Genomic DNA, 14,568 nt, shown 5'->3' with positions numbered 1-14,568 from the left:
AGTGGATCACACCCAAGTTAGGCCCCATACACCACACAGCTGACACACACTATCTGAAGCCACTGCTGGAGACACTCTTTTGAATGTATTTCTTTTTCCTCTTTTTCCATAACCCATTTCCTTCTTTCTCAACAAACGCTGCCCTAGACCTCAGACCTGTCAGGATATTCCTAGCACACAGATTTACATAAAGAATTATCTTTTCTTAAAAATGCTCCAAACGAAACTGTCCCAACAGGCTCCGGGCTAGCCAGCCCGGAGAGAAAGATGACAAGAAAAAAGAAACACAGGATAAGCGGGAAATGGGAACAACTTCTGGTCTTTCTGGTCCTTCTTGTCTTATCTGTCGGGAGTATCTAGTTTCAATGACTCATTGGTCAGGTCCTATCACCATTTTCAGGTGCACATGAGGCAGATCAACCATTACCTATGTCAAAAAGCAATCTAACGTTTTTGAAAGAATTACACGAGTTGTTCTCTGTAGGCAGACATCCTCACTAATACTAGAAAGGGTAAAGCTTTTCAGCTCCTATGCAATCTATCTTCAAAATGACAAAAATAAGGATACAGACTCAAAAGGTGATCTCAAATAGACTATTTCCAGTTTCTGATCCTGAAGGACTTCCAGTAAATTTCTATCGCAAGGTTTCCTCAAGTCCACATTCTTCAGGAGCCATATTCATCTCTTCCAGCTTTTCCTTAATGGTATCAACCAAACCAAGAGCTAAACCTTTACATCCACTGCCAAAAACAAAACTGCCCACATTTTTGTCAAGTCCGTAACCCAATGTGAAGCTGATTTTCTCCAGCTGCTTTTGTCAATAAGGATCTGCTACCTAAGGGAAAGTAGGGAAGTACCTTCAAGGATGTTGTGAAACCTAAACCTTCCAAAACAGATCAACAAGGCTTTCTCTTCTCCAATGAGCTTCACATGCAATCGATTTCTGAAAAACAGGCATTATGCCACATTAAGTGACACTTAAATCATGATACTGTTCACTTTTGTGCGAACAGAACGGGGATGTAGTATCAGTACGTCACATTCTAAATATAGCCCACTTAGAGAGTTCTGTCTGGATCCCAATAGTTGCAGTTCCTTTATATCTGAGTACTTCATCCTGGGGAACTCAAAATATTGGCATAGGTCTTTGTGTCAGGGTCCTCACTACAGTTAACGCCAGTCTGCGCAGTAAAACATTTGCTAGTTATTGAGCAAATCCCAGCAGCTGGAATGGCACTTGAACTAAAGACGAATGTGAGCACAGCTGTTGCTACTGGACTAAATTTAAAGGGAGAGGATCTGAGTTCAACGGCTACCCTGCCCTTTGCCGTGCCTGAGCCTTGGTTTCTTCACTCACGGCACAGACAGATCAACCATCCACCTATCCAATACGGTGAATGGGAGGCTCAAGTGAGTTCAGACAAATGCGAACACTCAATAAACTCATAAAGCACTCCATAAATGTTTCAAGCGTCTTAAATTAACTATCTCTTTACACATTTAGCTTATGAAGTAGACAAAGGGGCAATCCTTGCCTTTCTTTACATGTTCATACGCTTAACTAAACAAAAACACCCTCAAGTTATTTCCTCCAGCATGCATTATGTGGTATCATTAACAATGTTAAGAATATTTGCTGAAGCATGGAACAATCTAGAAAAAATAGAAACACCTTAAATTATAATCATTATACTATGTAGCACTTTTATGTAATAAAAAAATTTTTAAAGAAAAAAATTTTAAGGTGTTTTGTGGTATTCAAAGTCTTATTTTTGAAAATCCAAATGAATACACAAGTTTTAGAAGTATGGCCTTATGATGGGAGTTAGTGCCCTTATGAGAACACAAATGACTTAGAACATAGAGGTCATTTAATGATGGTTCACTTAAGATCTTTCAATGTAAGGGGCGCCTGGGTGGCTCAGTCGGTTGAGCGGCCGACTTCAGCTCAGGTCATGATCTCACGGTCTGTGAGTTCAAGCCCCGCGTTGGGCTCTGTGCTGACAGCTCGGAGCCTGGAGCCTGTTTTGGATTCTGTGTCTCCCTCTCCCTGACCCTCCCCCATTCATGCTCTGTCTCTCTCTGTCTCAAAAATAAATAAACGTTAAAAAAAAAATTAAAAAAAAAAATCTTTCAATGTAAATTTTACCTCAAAAGAAAAATTCCTCTCAACAAACACTAAACTCTAGTTAATAAGACACATGGTAAATATTTAGGGTTGAAGCGAGTGATATCTGCTGCTTATTTTGAAATGCATCCACCCTCCCAAAAAAAGATGTAACAATAAATAGAGGAATGGATAAAGCATAGTAGGAGATAAAGTATAATCAAATATTAGTAGTGGAATCCAGGTAGTAAGTACATGAGTGTTCACAGTAGAACTCTCTTCAACTTTTCTGTATGTTTCAAAATGTGTACAATAAAGTGTTAGAAAAAATAACTGGTTGAGAAAGGTAGATAACCAAGGGAACAAAAGACATGGGAACTGGGAATTTCAACCAAAATCTTGATTTTTACTGTAATCACGGTACAGAAGAATACCAATAGTTATGTATACATTCGAAAGATTATAGGCAAAGGAGAGAATGGCTCCACTGCTGGCTAGAAGACAAAGAAATGAAGAGGGAAAGGCAGGGGAGGAGCAAAGTGGCAGCAGAGGGAGGCAGGGAAGGAGGTAGGGAGGCATGAGGGAAGGTAGGCAGGTAGGCAAGAGGAAAGAATTAACAGTTAAAGACATCAATCCTGCAAATATCTAGATGAGATTCACAAAATGAATAAATCATTAACAGAATCTACGGAAAGAATAAAAGGTACATCTAGAAATTGAGGCTAAGTATAAAATGAAAATATGGGGGGCGCCTGGGTGGCTCAGTCAGTTGAGCATCTGACTTCAGTTCAGGTCATGATCTCAAGGTTTCTGAGTTTGAACCCCACGTCTGGCTCTGTGCCGACAACTTGACTCTGGAGCCTTCTTCAGAGTCTGTGGCCCTCTCTCTTTGCCCCTCCCCCGCTCACGCTCTGTCTCAAGAATAAACAAACGTTAAAAAAGAAAGATGGAAAGAAGGAAAGAAAATACGCATATATGAGGCAAAATTGGAAGACCTGGCAGAACATGAAAGGTAGATGTTAAACACAAACTAAATCTCAGGAGAATATTAAAACCTAGAATGGTTAAATTAAGCTTACATTTTACAAAATACAATGCTTATTATATTTCTTATATTTTATATTTCCATGAGAACCTGTATAATCACATCTCCAACTTCCACATTCAGTAGTCCTAAGAATTAACAAAAATTTAAAGTCTCCTATTTTGAATACATACTGTTCACATACACCCAAAACACTGCAAATCTTTCCATTTCCTACTTTCATAAAGATGACATACAGTGGTTGCACTTCCTTCCTTGCTAACCATGTTTAAATAAATTAGCTCTAATGGGCTGTATGTTTGACATGATTTACAATACTATTTTCATCAACTGTGCAGAACCCATATTAGGAAGATGTGCTCTTAACCAACAACTGTATTCTCAGTATGCCCTGAGAAGTAAACCATTTTCTAGTATCAAATTCTCTCCTTTTCCTATGCCTTTTAAAAAGTATGTCAGTGTGTCAACTATACTCAAAAAAAAAAAAAAAAAAAAAACCCCAGAAATGTTATGTATAGACATACACTCAGAGGATGAAAGGAAGGGAGAGAAAATTACATATTGCTGAGGACAGGTCAGACTTAAAAGCATGCCATAAAGCAGAACAGAAAAAAAAAAAAAAAAACAAAAAAAAAACCCAAAACAAAGTATTAGGGAGAATAACAGAACCTTAGGCAGCAAAAAACAAAGATAAAACCAAACACTAGGAAGATATAGGGAAGCATGCAGTAAAGATGTGATTTTTTTCTAATGTTTATTTATTTATTTTGACAAAGAATGTGAGCGAGCAGGGGAGGGGCAGAGAGAGAGGGAGAGAATCCCAAGCAGGCTCTGCACTGCCAGCACAGAGCTCGATGCGAGGCTTTATCTCACGAAACCTGACACTCAACCAACTGAGCCAGCCAGGCGCCCCCTACATATCCTTTCCTAACGGTGTTCTCTGAAGCACAAAAGCTTTTATTTTGAGGAAGTCAGTTTACCTATTTTTTCTTTTGTTGTTTCATTCAATTTGATGTCATTCCTAAAAAAGCACTGCCTACCCAAATATCTCAATGACGTATTCCTATGTTTTCTTCTCAGAGTTGTACAATTTCAGCTCTTACTTTTATGTCTATGATCCATTTAGAGTTAATTTTTATATATGGTCTGAGGCATGGTACCAACACTATTCTTTTGCCTGTGGATGTCAACTTGTTCTAGTACCATTTGTTGAAAAGACTATTCTTTCTGCAACTGAATGGTCTTGGCAGCCTTGTCAAACACCAACTGACCCCAAAAGTAAGGGTTTATGCGTGGACCCTCCATTCTATTCCATTGATCTATCTATATCCATATCAACATAAACATCCTTCTGTCAGTATCATGCTGCCTTGATTACTGTAGCTTTGCTACAGTTTTATTTTTTATCTTTTAATGTTTATTTTTGAGAGAGAAAGCAAACACAAGCAGGGGAGGAACAGAGAGAAAGAGGGATAATGGGTCCAAAACGGGCTCTGAGCTGTAAGCCCATAGCCTGATGTGGGGCTTGAACTCATGAATCATGAGATCATGACCTGAGCTGAAGTCAGATGCTCAACTGACTGAGCCACCCAGGCATCCCTACAGTAAGTTTTAAAACTGGGACGAGTGAGTCAACTTTGTTCTTCTTAAGATTTTGGTGCCTTATATTTCCAAATAAATTTTAGGATTAACATGTCACTTTAAAAAAAAGAAAAGCAGCTGGGATTTTGATAGGGATTACATTAAATCTATAGTTCACTTTGGGAAATATTACCATCTTAACAATATTAAGATTTCAATCAATTAACATGGGATTTATTCAGACCTTTAATTCTATTCTATGTTTTGTGATTTTCAATGAGTAATTCGCATACTTCCTTTATTAAATTTATTCCTATATCACAGGGGTCACTTTAAAGCTCAAATAGACATAAAAGTTTCTATAAAATGTAAAATGCTATGGAAATATGTGATATCGCCGACACTAAAAAACAAAATATCTAAAATCACGATAGGCAAAAGAGAAGGTAGTGAAGTACAGAATTCAGAAGTATATCCCATGGCTAAGGTTAATCTTAATTGAGCCACAGGTGGGTGAGGGAATTGCATATTTTCAAACACAAATATAATCCAACACTTCATCTATATACTTAGTAGGAAGGCATTTTTCACTATTTCTAATTTACTAGACATGTGGCAACAATAAAAGGAACTGGAAATCCTTTTCCTGAACTATACAAGTGTGTGTTTTCTTTGTGGAGCAGATAGAATTATTACTGAAATACTTCTTCCGTCAAAAGAAATGAAAATCAAAACCAACATGATAGAAGTGTGCTAACTAACCTGCGTTACTGATAATACAATAGATGGGGCCAGAATTAAGCCCCAAAGGGGAAAAGAAGTTAAATTAGCCTTAGACCTTTCTAATTCTAATTCTAATTCATCACTAAGATGAATTCTATTGACAATACTTATACTAACTATATTCTAATTCTAATTCTAATTCATCACTAAGATGAATTCTATTGACAATACTTATACTAACTATATTCTAATAAAAAAAGTAAAACTTAAAACACGGTGCAAGAGGAAAAATTACTTATCAAAAATTGATAAATATGATCATTTTAATTTCTTTTTAGTAAAACCACACACAAAACTGAAAATGACCCGAATTGACAGCAATAGCTTTAAGTCAAGGCCAATCAACATGATGTAATAAATTGTGGTAGTAGAAAACTCATGGAAAGGAAGCAAAGACAAGGACATATTTTGATATTATGCCCATAAGGTACGAAAAGATAACAAAACCATATATACGGTATGACTGCGAATATGGAAAACCTCATACACACGAATAATGAAGAACATAGGCAATATATATAAAACAGAATTTTCCTTTTTTCATAAGCTTTATATATTGTGAAAAAACATTTTATCAAAAAAATGATTTAAATTAAAAGCTACAATTATGGGCTAATTCATAGTATGAAAATATAAACTTAAAGGACTAACCAACTTTGAAATTATATTAATAAACTGATAAAGAGGAAAGATTTATTTAATCTGTCAGAGCAACTGCAAAGTAAGACTATAAAAATTTATGTTGGTCATCTCTGGTAAAACTACAATTTTCTAACAGATTTCCCAGTAACCATCACTTTTATAGGCATAATGAAATTCTAAGTAAGTGGGAAACACATTGCTAATTTTAAATAGAATGAGCACCACTGGATTAACTCTGAAAATTAAAAATCTGACTTGCATCAAGTCAAAATTAGAACAAAGAAGCAAGCATTAATTCCTCTAAAGTCCTGGGGAAAAGCACTAATTTTTAAGCCTACAACTTTCATTATCAAAGCAAAATCCTTTGAAATTTTCAGCTTTTCCTGAAGACCTTTATTCTATGAGCGCTTCTACCCATGTAGCTCACTGAGTGGAAAATACAATAGTAGCGACTTGAGATGCTCTTGGAGTAGAAAGGGAGAGGCCAACATCTCTCCTGAGCCATGTTGGTCAGGTTTGTATAGCTTAAACCTGTCTTACAAAGGGCAAAGTAATGCCCTGAAATGGTAGGCGACACACCAATCAGGCCCATAAAAGGGAGAAGTCAACAAGATATCATGCAACGTAAGTTCAATGTTCACAAGGGAAGGATCAGAGAAGAGAGCTGAGCTGACAGTACAGCTGAGAGTAGCCAATCCACGTGCCATTCCAATCTAAAGCCACATGCCACGAGCTGCACCTTACATTCACGACTTCTGCTCCAAAAAGACCTCACGTCAACACGTGGGTGGCTCCTTTGCATACAAATTAAGAGAAACTGACCCTCCTCCCACAGAAACTTCCCCAGAAGTTACGGACATGAGACACCAGATTCAAAGGGTCTACAGAATGCTCAACACAAGTCCTGAGTCAATACCAAGGTGTTTCGTAGTGAATTACCACAGTGAATTTCAAACACCGAAGACAAGGATGATTTGACAAGCTTCCGTGGGTGGGAAAATAAGGTTACACAGAAAGGATTAACAATCAGAATGGCTTTAAACCCTAAAAAGTAATTCTGGAAACAAGAAGACAATAGACCGATGCCTTCAAACTTCTGAAGGAAGACTGGCATAGGCTACTTGCCAGTCAAACCATTCTATTCTCATACGTGACAATTAAAGGCCTTTTCAGACATGCAAGGTCTCAAAAACTTACCTCTTTGATATCCTTTGTCAATAAGCTACTAGAAGATATGCTTCATAAAAGAAAAGAGAAACTCAAAGGAGCAGTCTACTCCACAGTCACGCAGGGACTCACGCACCTTCCACTGCTTCCCCACTCACAACGGACACAGACGTGAGTGAGACATGCACTGGAACTGTATTAAAGAAGGTTAGGCTATCCTAACAGACAGAACAACGTGGTAGAGCTAATCCACTTTTCAAAATTAAACCACACATTGATTAGAAATACATGTATGGAGGGGAGAATGGGACTGCAGAGTTGGGCGGGGAATGGTCCCAAGAAGAGTGATTAATTAACATGTAAAATGGTATTGTGATTGCCTGGAGCGGAAGGCGTGCATTACAGAACACATACAGGAACTCCTAGGATAATTATAATGCCGTTTCTTGACCTAGGCAGCGAGACACAGATGCTCATTGTATTGTTCTTCCTCAAACTGTATTTTTGTTTTATATTTTTCTGTATTTCAAAAACTATCTTATTCAAAAGAAATTACAGAGATAGGATGAGGCATTTGAAAAATCTCCCGGAGGGGTGTTTGGGTGGCTCAGTCAGCTAAGCACCCCACTCTTGATTTTGGTTCAGTCATGAATCTCATAGTTCATGAGATTGAGCCCCACGTTGGGCTCTGAGCTGACAGCAATGAGCCTGCTTGGGATTTTCTCTCCCTCTCTCTGTCTTTCTTTCTTTCTCTCTCTCCCTCTTTCTTTCTCTCTCTATCCCTCCCCAGCTCAGGCAAGTACCCGTGCTCTCTCTCTCTCTCTCTCTCTCACTCAAAATAAACAAACAAACAAACAAACATTAAAAAAAAATCTGTTGGAGCACTTGGGAAAAGTAAGGTGAACAGAAAACTAAGCCAAAAAAAAAAAAAAAAAGGGAAACCCCTGGAAACCCTCCTGGAAAAAACTGAAAGTTAAACAAGAAAGAAAACAATCATGGTAGAAAACCTGGCTGAACAGTAAACAATATTTATTTAGTTATGGTAAAAACACCAACTATTGATTTAAAATTGCAAAACTGGGATGTTGCAGAGAGGAGAAGTGGGAGGAAAATAATAAAATACAAAAGAACAATAAAACCACCAGTGATACCTCAATTGCACGCACGTTTTTCAAAGTATGTGTTACTTTGTAAGATGCTTCTTTTAACTGCATATGTATGTTTTTTAAACAAAAATGGTTTATAAAGTATGGGCTATTTTGTAATCAGCTATGGCAGACAGACTCTAAGGTGGCTCCCCACCATTATCCCCCCTCCTTCTGTTCCCATCTTTGTGTAAACACCTCCCAAAGAATGTGGCCAGGACTTGTGACTTGCTTCTAACCAACAGAATAGGACAAAGGTTATGAGATGTCATTCCCATGATTATGTTACCCTATATAAGACTAGCCAGCCAGCAGACTTGCTCTAGACTCTCCTTGATGATTTGACGACGTGGTTCCATCAGGAAATACCACAGGGCCAAGAAATTCACGTTGCCTCTAAGAGCTGAGAGCAGCCTTCAGGAGCTCGAAGACAGCCTCCAGATAACCTTTAGTTACCTTAAAGTGACTGCTAGTGAGCAAGAAGCTTCAGTCCAAAAACCACAAAGAAATTAATTCTGCCAAACCTTCCTCGGTGAGCCTGGAAGTGGATTTTATCATGTAAGTCTCCAGGAGAGAATTCAGCCCAGCCAACACTTCAATGGCAATCTCATAAGACCCTATGCAGAGGACTCTGCTCAGCCATGCTCAGATTCCTGCCTCATAGAGACTGTAGGATAATAAATATGTGTTGTTTTAAGCTGCTAAATTTGTTACACTTGTTACACAACACAGAAAACAAGTGCAACAGCTTTTAAAACTCTGGATGAATAAACCCAGCAAAGGGTACAGGGATAAAAAAAATCAACACAAAAAAGCCAGTTGCATTTCTATACACTAGCTATGAACAATCCAAAAAGGAAATTAAGAAAACAATTACATTTACAATAGTATCAAAAAGAATAAAATACTTAAGGAAAAAACTTAACCAAGGAGCAAAAGACCTGTACACTAAAAATTACAAAACGTTGCTGAAAGAAAAAAAGAGACATAAATAAATGGAGAGCCACCCTGTGTTCAAAGACTGGAAGACTTACCACTGTTAAAATGTTAACACTACCCAAAGTGATCTACAGATTCGATGTACTCTCTATCAAATCCCAATGACATTTTCTGCAGAAATAGAAAAACCCATCCTAAAACTAAAATTCACATGGAATCTTAAGGGACCCTGAAGAGCCAAAACAATCTTGAAAAAGAAGAACAAAGTAGAGGTATCACACTTCCTGATTTCAAAACTTAACTAGAAAGCTACAGTAACCAAAACAGTGTGTTACTGGCATATACCACAAACAAAAAATAACTCACAGTAGATCAAAGAAATAAGGGTAAGCTAAAACTATAAAACTCTTAGGAAAAAACATACGTGAAAACTTAACGACACTGGATTTGGCAATGATTCCTTGGATACAATGCCAAAAGCCCAGGCAACAACAACAACAAAAAAAGTAGATAAACTGGACTTTATCAAAATAAAACCTCTGTGCATCAACAGACACTATCAAGAGAAAAAAGTGACCCACGGAATGGGAGAAAATATTTGCAAATCGTACATCTAATAAGGGATTAATATCCAGAATACCTACAGAACTCCTAAAATTCAATAACAACAACAACAACAACAACAACAAAAACAACCCAAATCAAATCCAGGCAAAGGACCTGAATAGATATTTCTCCAAAGAAGATCTATAAATGGCCAAGCAGCACAAGAAAAGATGCTACACATCACTAGTTATTCGGGAAATGCAAACCAAAACCACACTGAGATACCATCTCACACCCATTAGAATGGCCATTATTTAAAAAAAAAAACAAGTGTGTCAAAGATGCAGGAAACCAGAACCCCTGTACACTGCTCTTTGGACTATGAAATGATCATCTGCTATGGAAATTTTTGGCCATTCCTCAAAAAATTAAACATAGCAGTGCTATGCGATCCAGCAATTCCACTTATGGGTACACACCCAAAAGAAATGAAAGCAGGAACTCAAATAGATATTTACATACTTGTTTTCATAGACAGCAGCACGATGCACCAGAGCCAAAAGGTAAAAGCAAATCAAGTACCCATCAACAGATAAAGGGATAAACAGGATATGGAATATTACTCAGCGTTGAAAAGGAGTTAAATTCTCATGCATGCTAATGAACTTTGAGAACACTGCACCAAGTGGAATAAGCCAGACACAAAACAGAGATACATCATTCTGCTTACATGAAGTACTTAGAGTATCAAATTCATAGTGACAGAAAGTTGAACAGTGGATGTCAGGTGCAATGGGGAAGGAGGAGTTATTTTTTTAATGGGCACAGTTTTAGTCTGGGATGATGAGAAAGTTCTGGCGATGGATGGTGGTGAAGGTTGCACAACAATGTGAACGTACTTAACACCACTGAATTATACACTTAAAGTAATTAAAATGGTAAATTTTATATTATGTACACATTTTTTAATTTTCTTAATGTTTATTTTTGAGAAAGAGAGAGACAGAGCGTGAGCGGGGGAAGGGGCAAAGAAAGAGGGAGATACCGAATCCGAAGCAGGCTCCAGGTTCTGAGCTGTCAGCACAGAGCCCAACACAAGACTCAAACTCACCAGCCATGAGATCACGACCTGAGCTGAAGTCTGATGCTTTACCAACTGAGCCAACCAGGCGCTCCTATATTATGTATATTTTAACGTACTTTTTAAAAAAATCGGATAGACAGCAAAGGGTGAGTTGGGTAAGACAGGAGGACAGTGACTCTCTACTTAGATGTGGCAATATCCACGAGAGGGGAAAAGACATCCAATGTAAAACTGAATTGTTTTTCTATCTTTAGTCCTATAATCCTTGGGTCACTTAAACAAAATCATTTTTTAAGCTTTTTTTAATAGCAACAACATGTATACTTACTAATTGTATTATTTATTGTTACAAATTAGTTAAACCATTTAACAGGGAAATAGGGGAGCCCATGTGGCTCAGTAGGTTTTGCGCCTAACTCTTGATTTCCATCCAGGTTATGATCTCACGGTTCATAGGATAGAGCCCCACGCTGGGCTCTGAGCTGACAGCAAGGAGCCTTCTTGGGATACTCTCTCCCTCTCTGTTCCTCCCCTATTAGCATATGCTTGTGTGCTCTCTCAAAATAAATAAACTTAAAAAAAAATCAGAGAAGTAAATATTTTAACATCCTAATCCTCTGCGTACAGTATACTGTATTTTACTTAGACAACAGAGACCCAAAAGAGTGCCCCTGGCTGTTAAAATGTTTCTACTTAGGAAAGTAGGGTCTATAGAAGAAAAACAAAGTGATCCGAACAAGGAACTTTAAAATTAGTTTCCTAAACAGTAAAGCTTTGTTATATCAAAATTAGTTAAGGGGCACCAGGGTGGCTCAGTTGGTTAAGCATCAGACTTCAGCTGAGGTCATGATCTCACGGTTTGTGGGTTTGAGCCCCGTGTTGGATTCTGTGCTAACAGCTCAGGGCCTACAGCCTGCTTCAGATTTTGTGTCTCCCTCTTTCTCTATCCCTCCCCCACTTACTCTCTCTCTCAAAAAATAAATATTAAAAAAAATTTTTTTAAACACTAGTTAAGAGTTTGGTGTTCATAATGGAAAAAAAAAAAAAACCAAAAACTAAGATATACAAGGTTCAAAGTGAAAACAATGAAAGAGATGAACTACAATTCTTTAAGAAGGGTTTTAATATTTCACTCCTGAGAAAATAAAAACACCCTGGGGTGCCTGGGTTGCTCAGCTGGTTGAGTGTCTGGCTCTAGCTTTCAGCTTGGGTCATGACCCCAAAGTCATGGGATCCAGCCCTGGTTGGGCTGCACACTGAGCATAGAGCCTGCGTGGGATTCTCTCTCTCCCTCTGCCCCAATCCCCTGTTCAAGATCCCTCTCTCTCTAAAATAAAAAAATTAAAATATATATACAAAATTTTTAAAAACCTTGTTACACACTTTGTACTCAAACGCTTTTCCCAACCTCTTCTCCTCTTTTCCACTCTCTGCTCTGCCCTATCCTCCCCTTCCCTCCTCACCCTCCCCACCCCCTTTTTTTCTGGTAGGGGAAGGCTGAAACAGGGAAGGGAAAATAGGAATAAACCAGAAATAGGAATAGGAAAAAAAGGAAAAATACTCCAGTTTATTTTTTTTCCTCACATTGACTACAGTACTAAATACACCATCATTATCAAATGCAAATAATTCACATTTCTGAGGGCAAGGAAAAACTAAATTTCTTGGAGTTACGACCTAATGTAAAGCAGAAGAAAGGAAACCATCTGCAGGCTTTCCGTCTGCAAATTAAATGTGCATTGTACACCAAATTCTTCAAACAACCTTGACTGTAATGTAATACAAGGCTGCAGTTTAATATGGTGAAATGAACCTTGGTGGAGCACCTTTAACCCTTTAAACAGCTTTCTAGCCTAAGAAGTGAAATCAGTCAAAGAACTTGAAACTCAAGTGCCTCATTCACTAAGTATAGAAAACAGCAAGGTTTTCGTGAGAAAGCACATGATACCCAGAGGCAGCTGTGCTGGGATAGAGCATCTGGTAACAGCCACAAGTTATTTTTAAAGAGATAACTTCACGATAATGTACATGAGACTGTAGCCGTTCTATGGGAAGAAGACAATGAGAATTTGGCAAGAAGCTAATTTCTCTGTGTGAACTCAAAATAAGCTTATAAAACAGCTCATCATTCCCAGTGTCCTTTTGATCCAAAGACACGTGTGCAGGGCTCTGAATTGCACTAGTTCAACAAGGGTCACGGCCACCCTATGCCAGTATCAGTAATGGTTTTCCCCTGTCATAAAACATCTAATCACTCTTACAACCAGAACATGATATCAATGCCGGTACAATCCTGAGCTCCTCCTTGTGCACGTTTTTCTAAAACACTTCCCTCGTTAGTTCTCCTTAATCGTGCTCTGAAAAGAGGAGGGCAAAAAGAAAAAAAGAAAATGATCCTAGAATATGCACGCAAAGCAGATTTTCACCCCAAAACTTAGACTTAATCTTCTGAAAGCAAATGCCCTTCGTAAGCTCACTCTTCTGTGGTTGCCACTTTTCCTAAACCGCAGGCCTTCCTGACTTGCAGCAGGGGCCAGGACAGATTACAGTTCTGTGGTAGGTTCTGTCAGATGAGCTTTGACAAGGCCTCAAAATAGATCCTGGGCACCAGCCAGAGAAACTGCCACTCACAAGTTCCAACTTGATCATCATACATTAGCCCCTCTGTACTTTTTTTTTTTTCCTCCAGTCTCTATCATTTTAAAAGGACAGAGGTTCTCAACCTCCTTCCTCTTGTTCATGAGTGAACGGTGCAGTACAGAAATTAAAACCGTAAACCCTTAATTTGCTCAGAAACACTCTGCAGAATAAAAACTGAATTTGTACCTACCCCCTGCCTTGGGAAATTAATCCATCAACAGCACTATGGTTTGCAAAAGGATTTGTGAATCTCAAACTCTACCAAGGTTTATTTTATTACGAATAGACTAGGATGTGGACGGTGAAGGAAGACAGAAGGTGGGCTATTTATTTCCCATGACTAATATAGTAGCAGACTTCTAGAGCAAGAAGTTAAACTATATAGGATATTTTTAATTGACACCAGTCATAAAATCCTAAAACAACCCACTACAAAAGGTATTCATTTAACTCTTGCCAAATATAACATCAGTCTTCAAGCTACAGTATTTTTAGCCTTACCACTACAAATAAAATTAACCACCTGTCACTCTAAAATGTTTAAGACCGCCTTATACAATACATTTTAGTATTTTTTAAAATAGAGAAGATAAAGAATCCAAAGTAATTAAGAGTTCCTTTCTCCTTCCACAAGGTTGAGAAAGTTAACTATTATAAAATAAAGTCCAATATAAGATGGAAATAAATTTATACATTTTCACAACTTAAGCCCCAACTTTGCAATCACTCTTTCAGAAATATATTCAATATACATACTTACGGACTAGTGCAAAGACTTAAATACTAGTTGTTCACTATAGCAGCATTTGTAGAAAGCTAAAACAACCTAAATGTCTGTTAACAAGGAATGGTAAAATAAATCACGGAAAATGAATAAATTATGGTTCA

General features: G+C 37.9%; 1 protein-coding gene across 22 annotated transcripts in view; it reads right to left on the bottom strand.

Moving 5' to 3' along the window:
• The window catches only part of LRRFIP2 (LRR binding FLII interacting protein 2), a 105,938-nt gene that overhangs the window by 87,497 nt on the left and 3,873 nt on the right, over nt 1-14,568 (bottom strand). For 2 of the 22 annotated variants that reach the window (XM_053221707.1, XM_053221708.1), the window contains exons 2-3: nt 13,302-13,397; nt 11,488-11,612 (exon numbers count right to left, since the gene is read on the bottom strand). The exons of 18 other annotated variants lie outside the window; for them this stretch is intronic. The gene's annotated coding sequence lies outside the window, so the exon portion shown is untranslated. The remainder of the gene's footprint in view (nt 1-11,487; nt 11,613-13,301; nt 13,398-14,568) is intronic. 2 more of the 22 variants (XM_053221706.1, XM_027040633.2) reach the window with 1 other exon arrangement.

Source organism: Acinonyx jubatus, chromosome C2, assembly GCF_027475565.1.
Source record: "Acinonyx jubatus isolate Ajub_Pintada_27869175 chromosome C2, VMU_Ajub_asm_v1.0, whole genome shotgun sequence".
In the NCBI taxonomy this organism is placed as follows: domain Eukaryota; kingdom Metazoa; phylum Chordata; class Mammalia; order Carnivora; family Felidae; genus Acinonyx; species Acinonyx jubatus.
The sequence above is the reverse complement of the archived record's forward strand: the minus strand, read 5'-3'. Positions and strand labels throughout refer to the sequence as shown.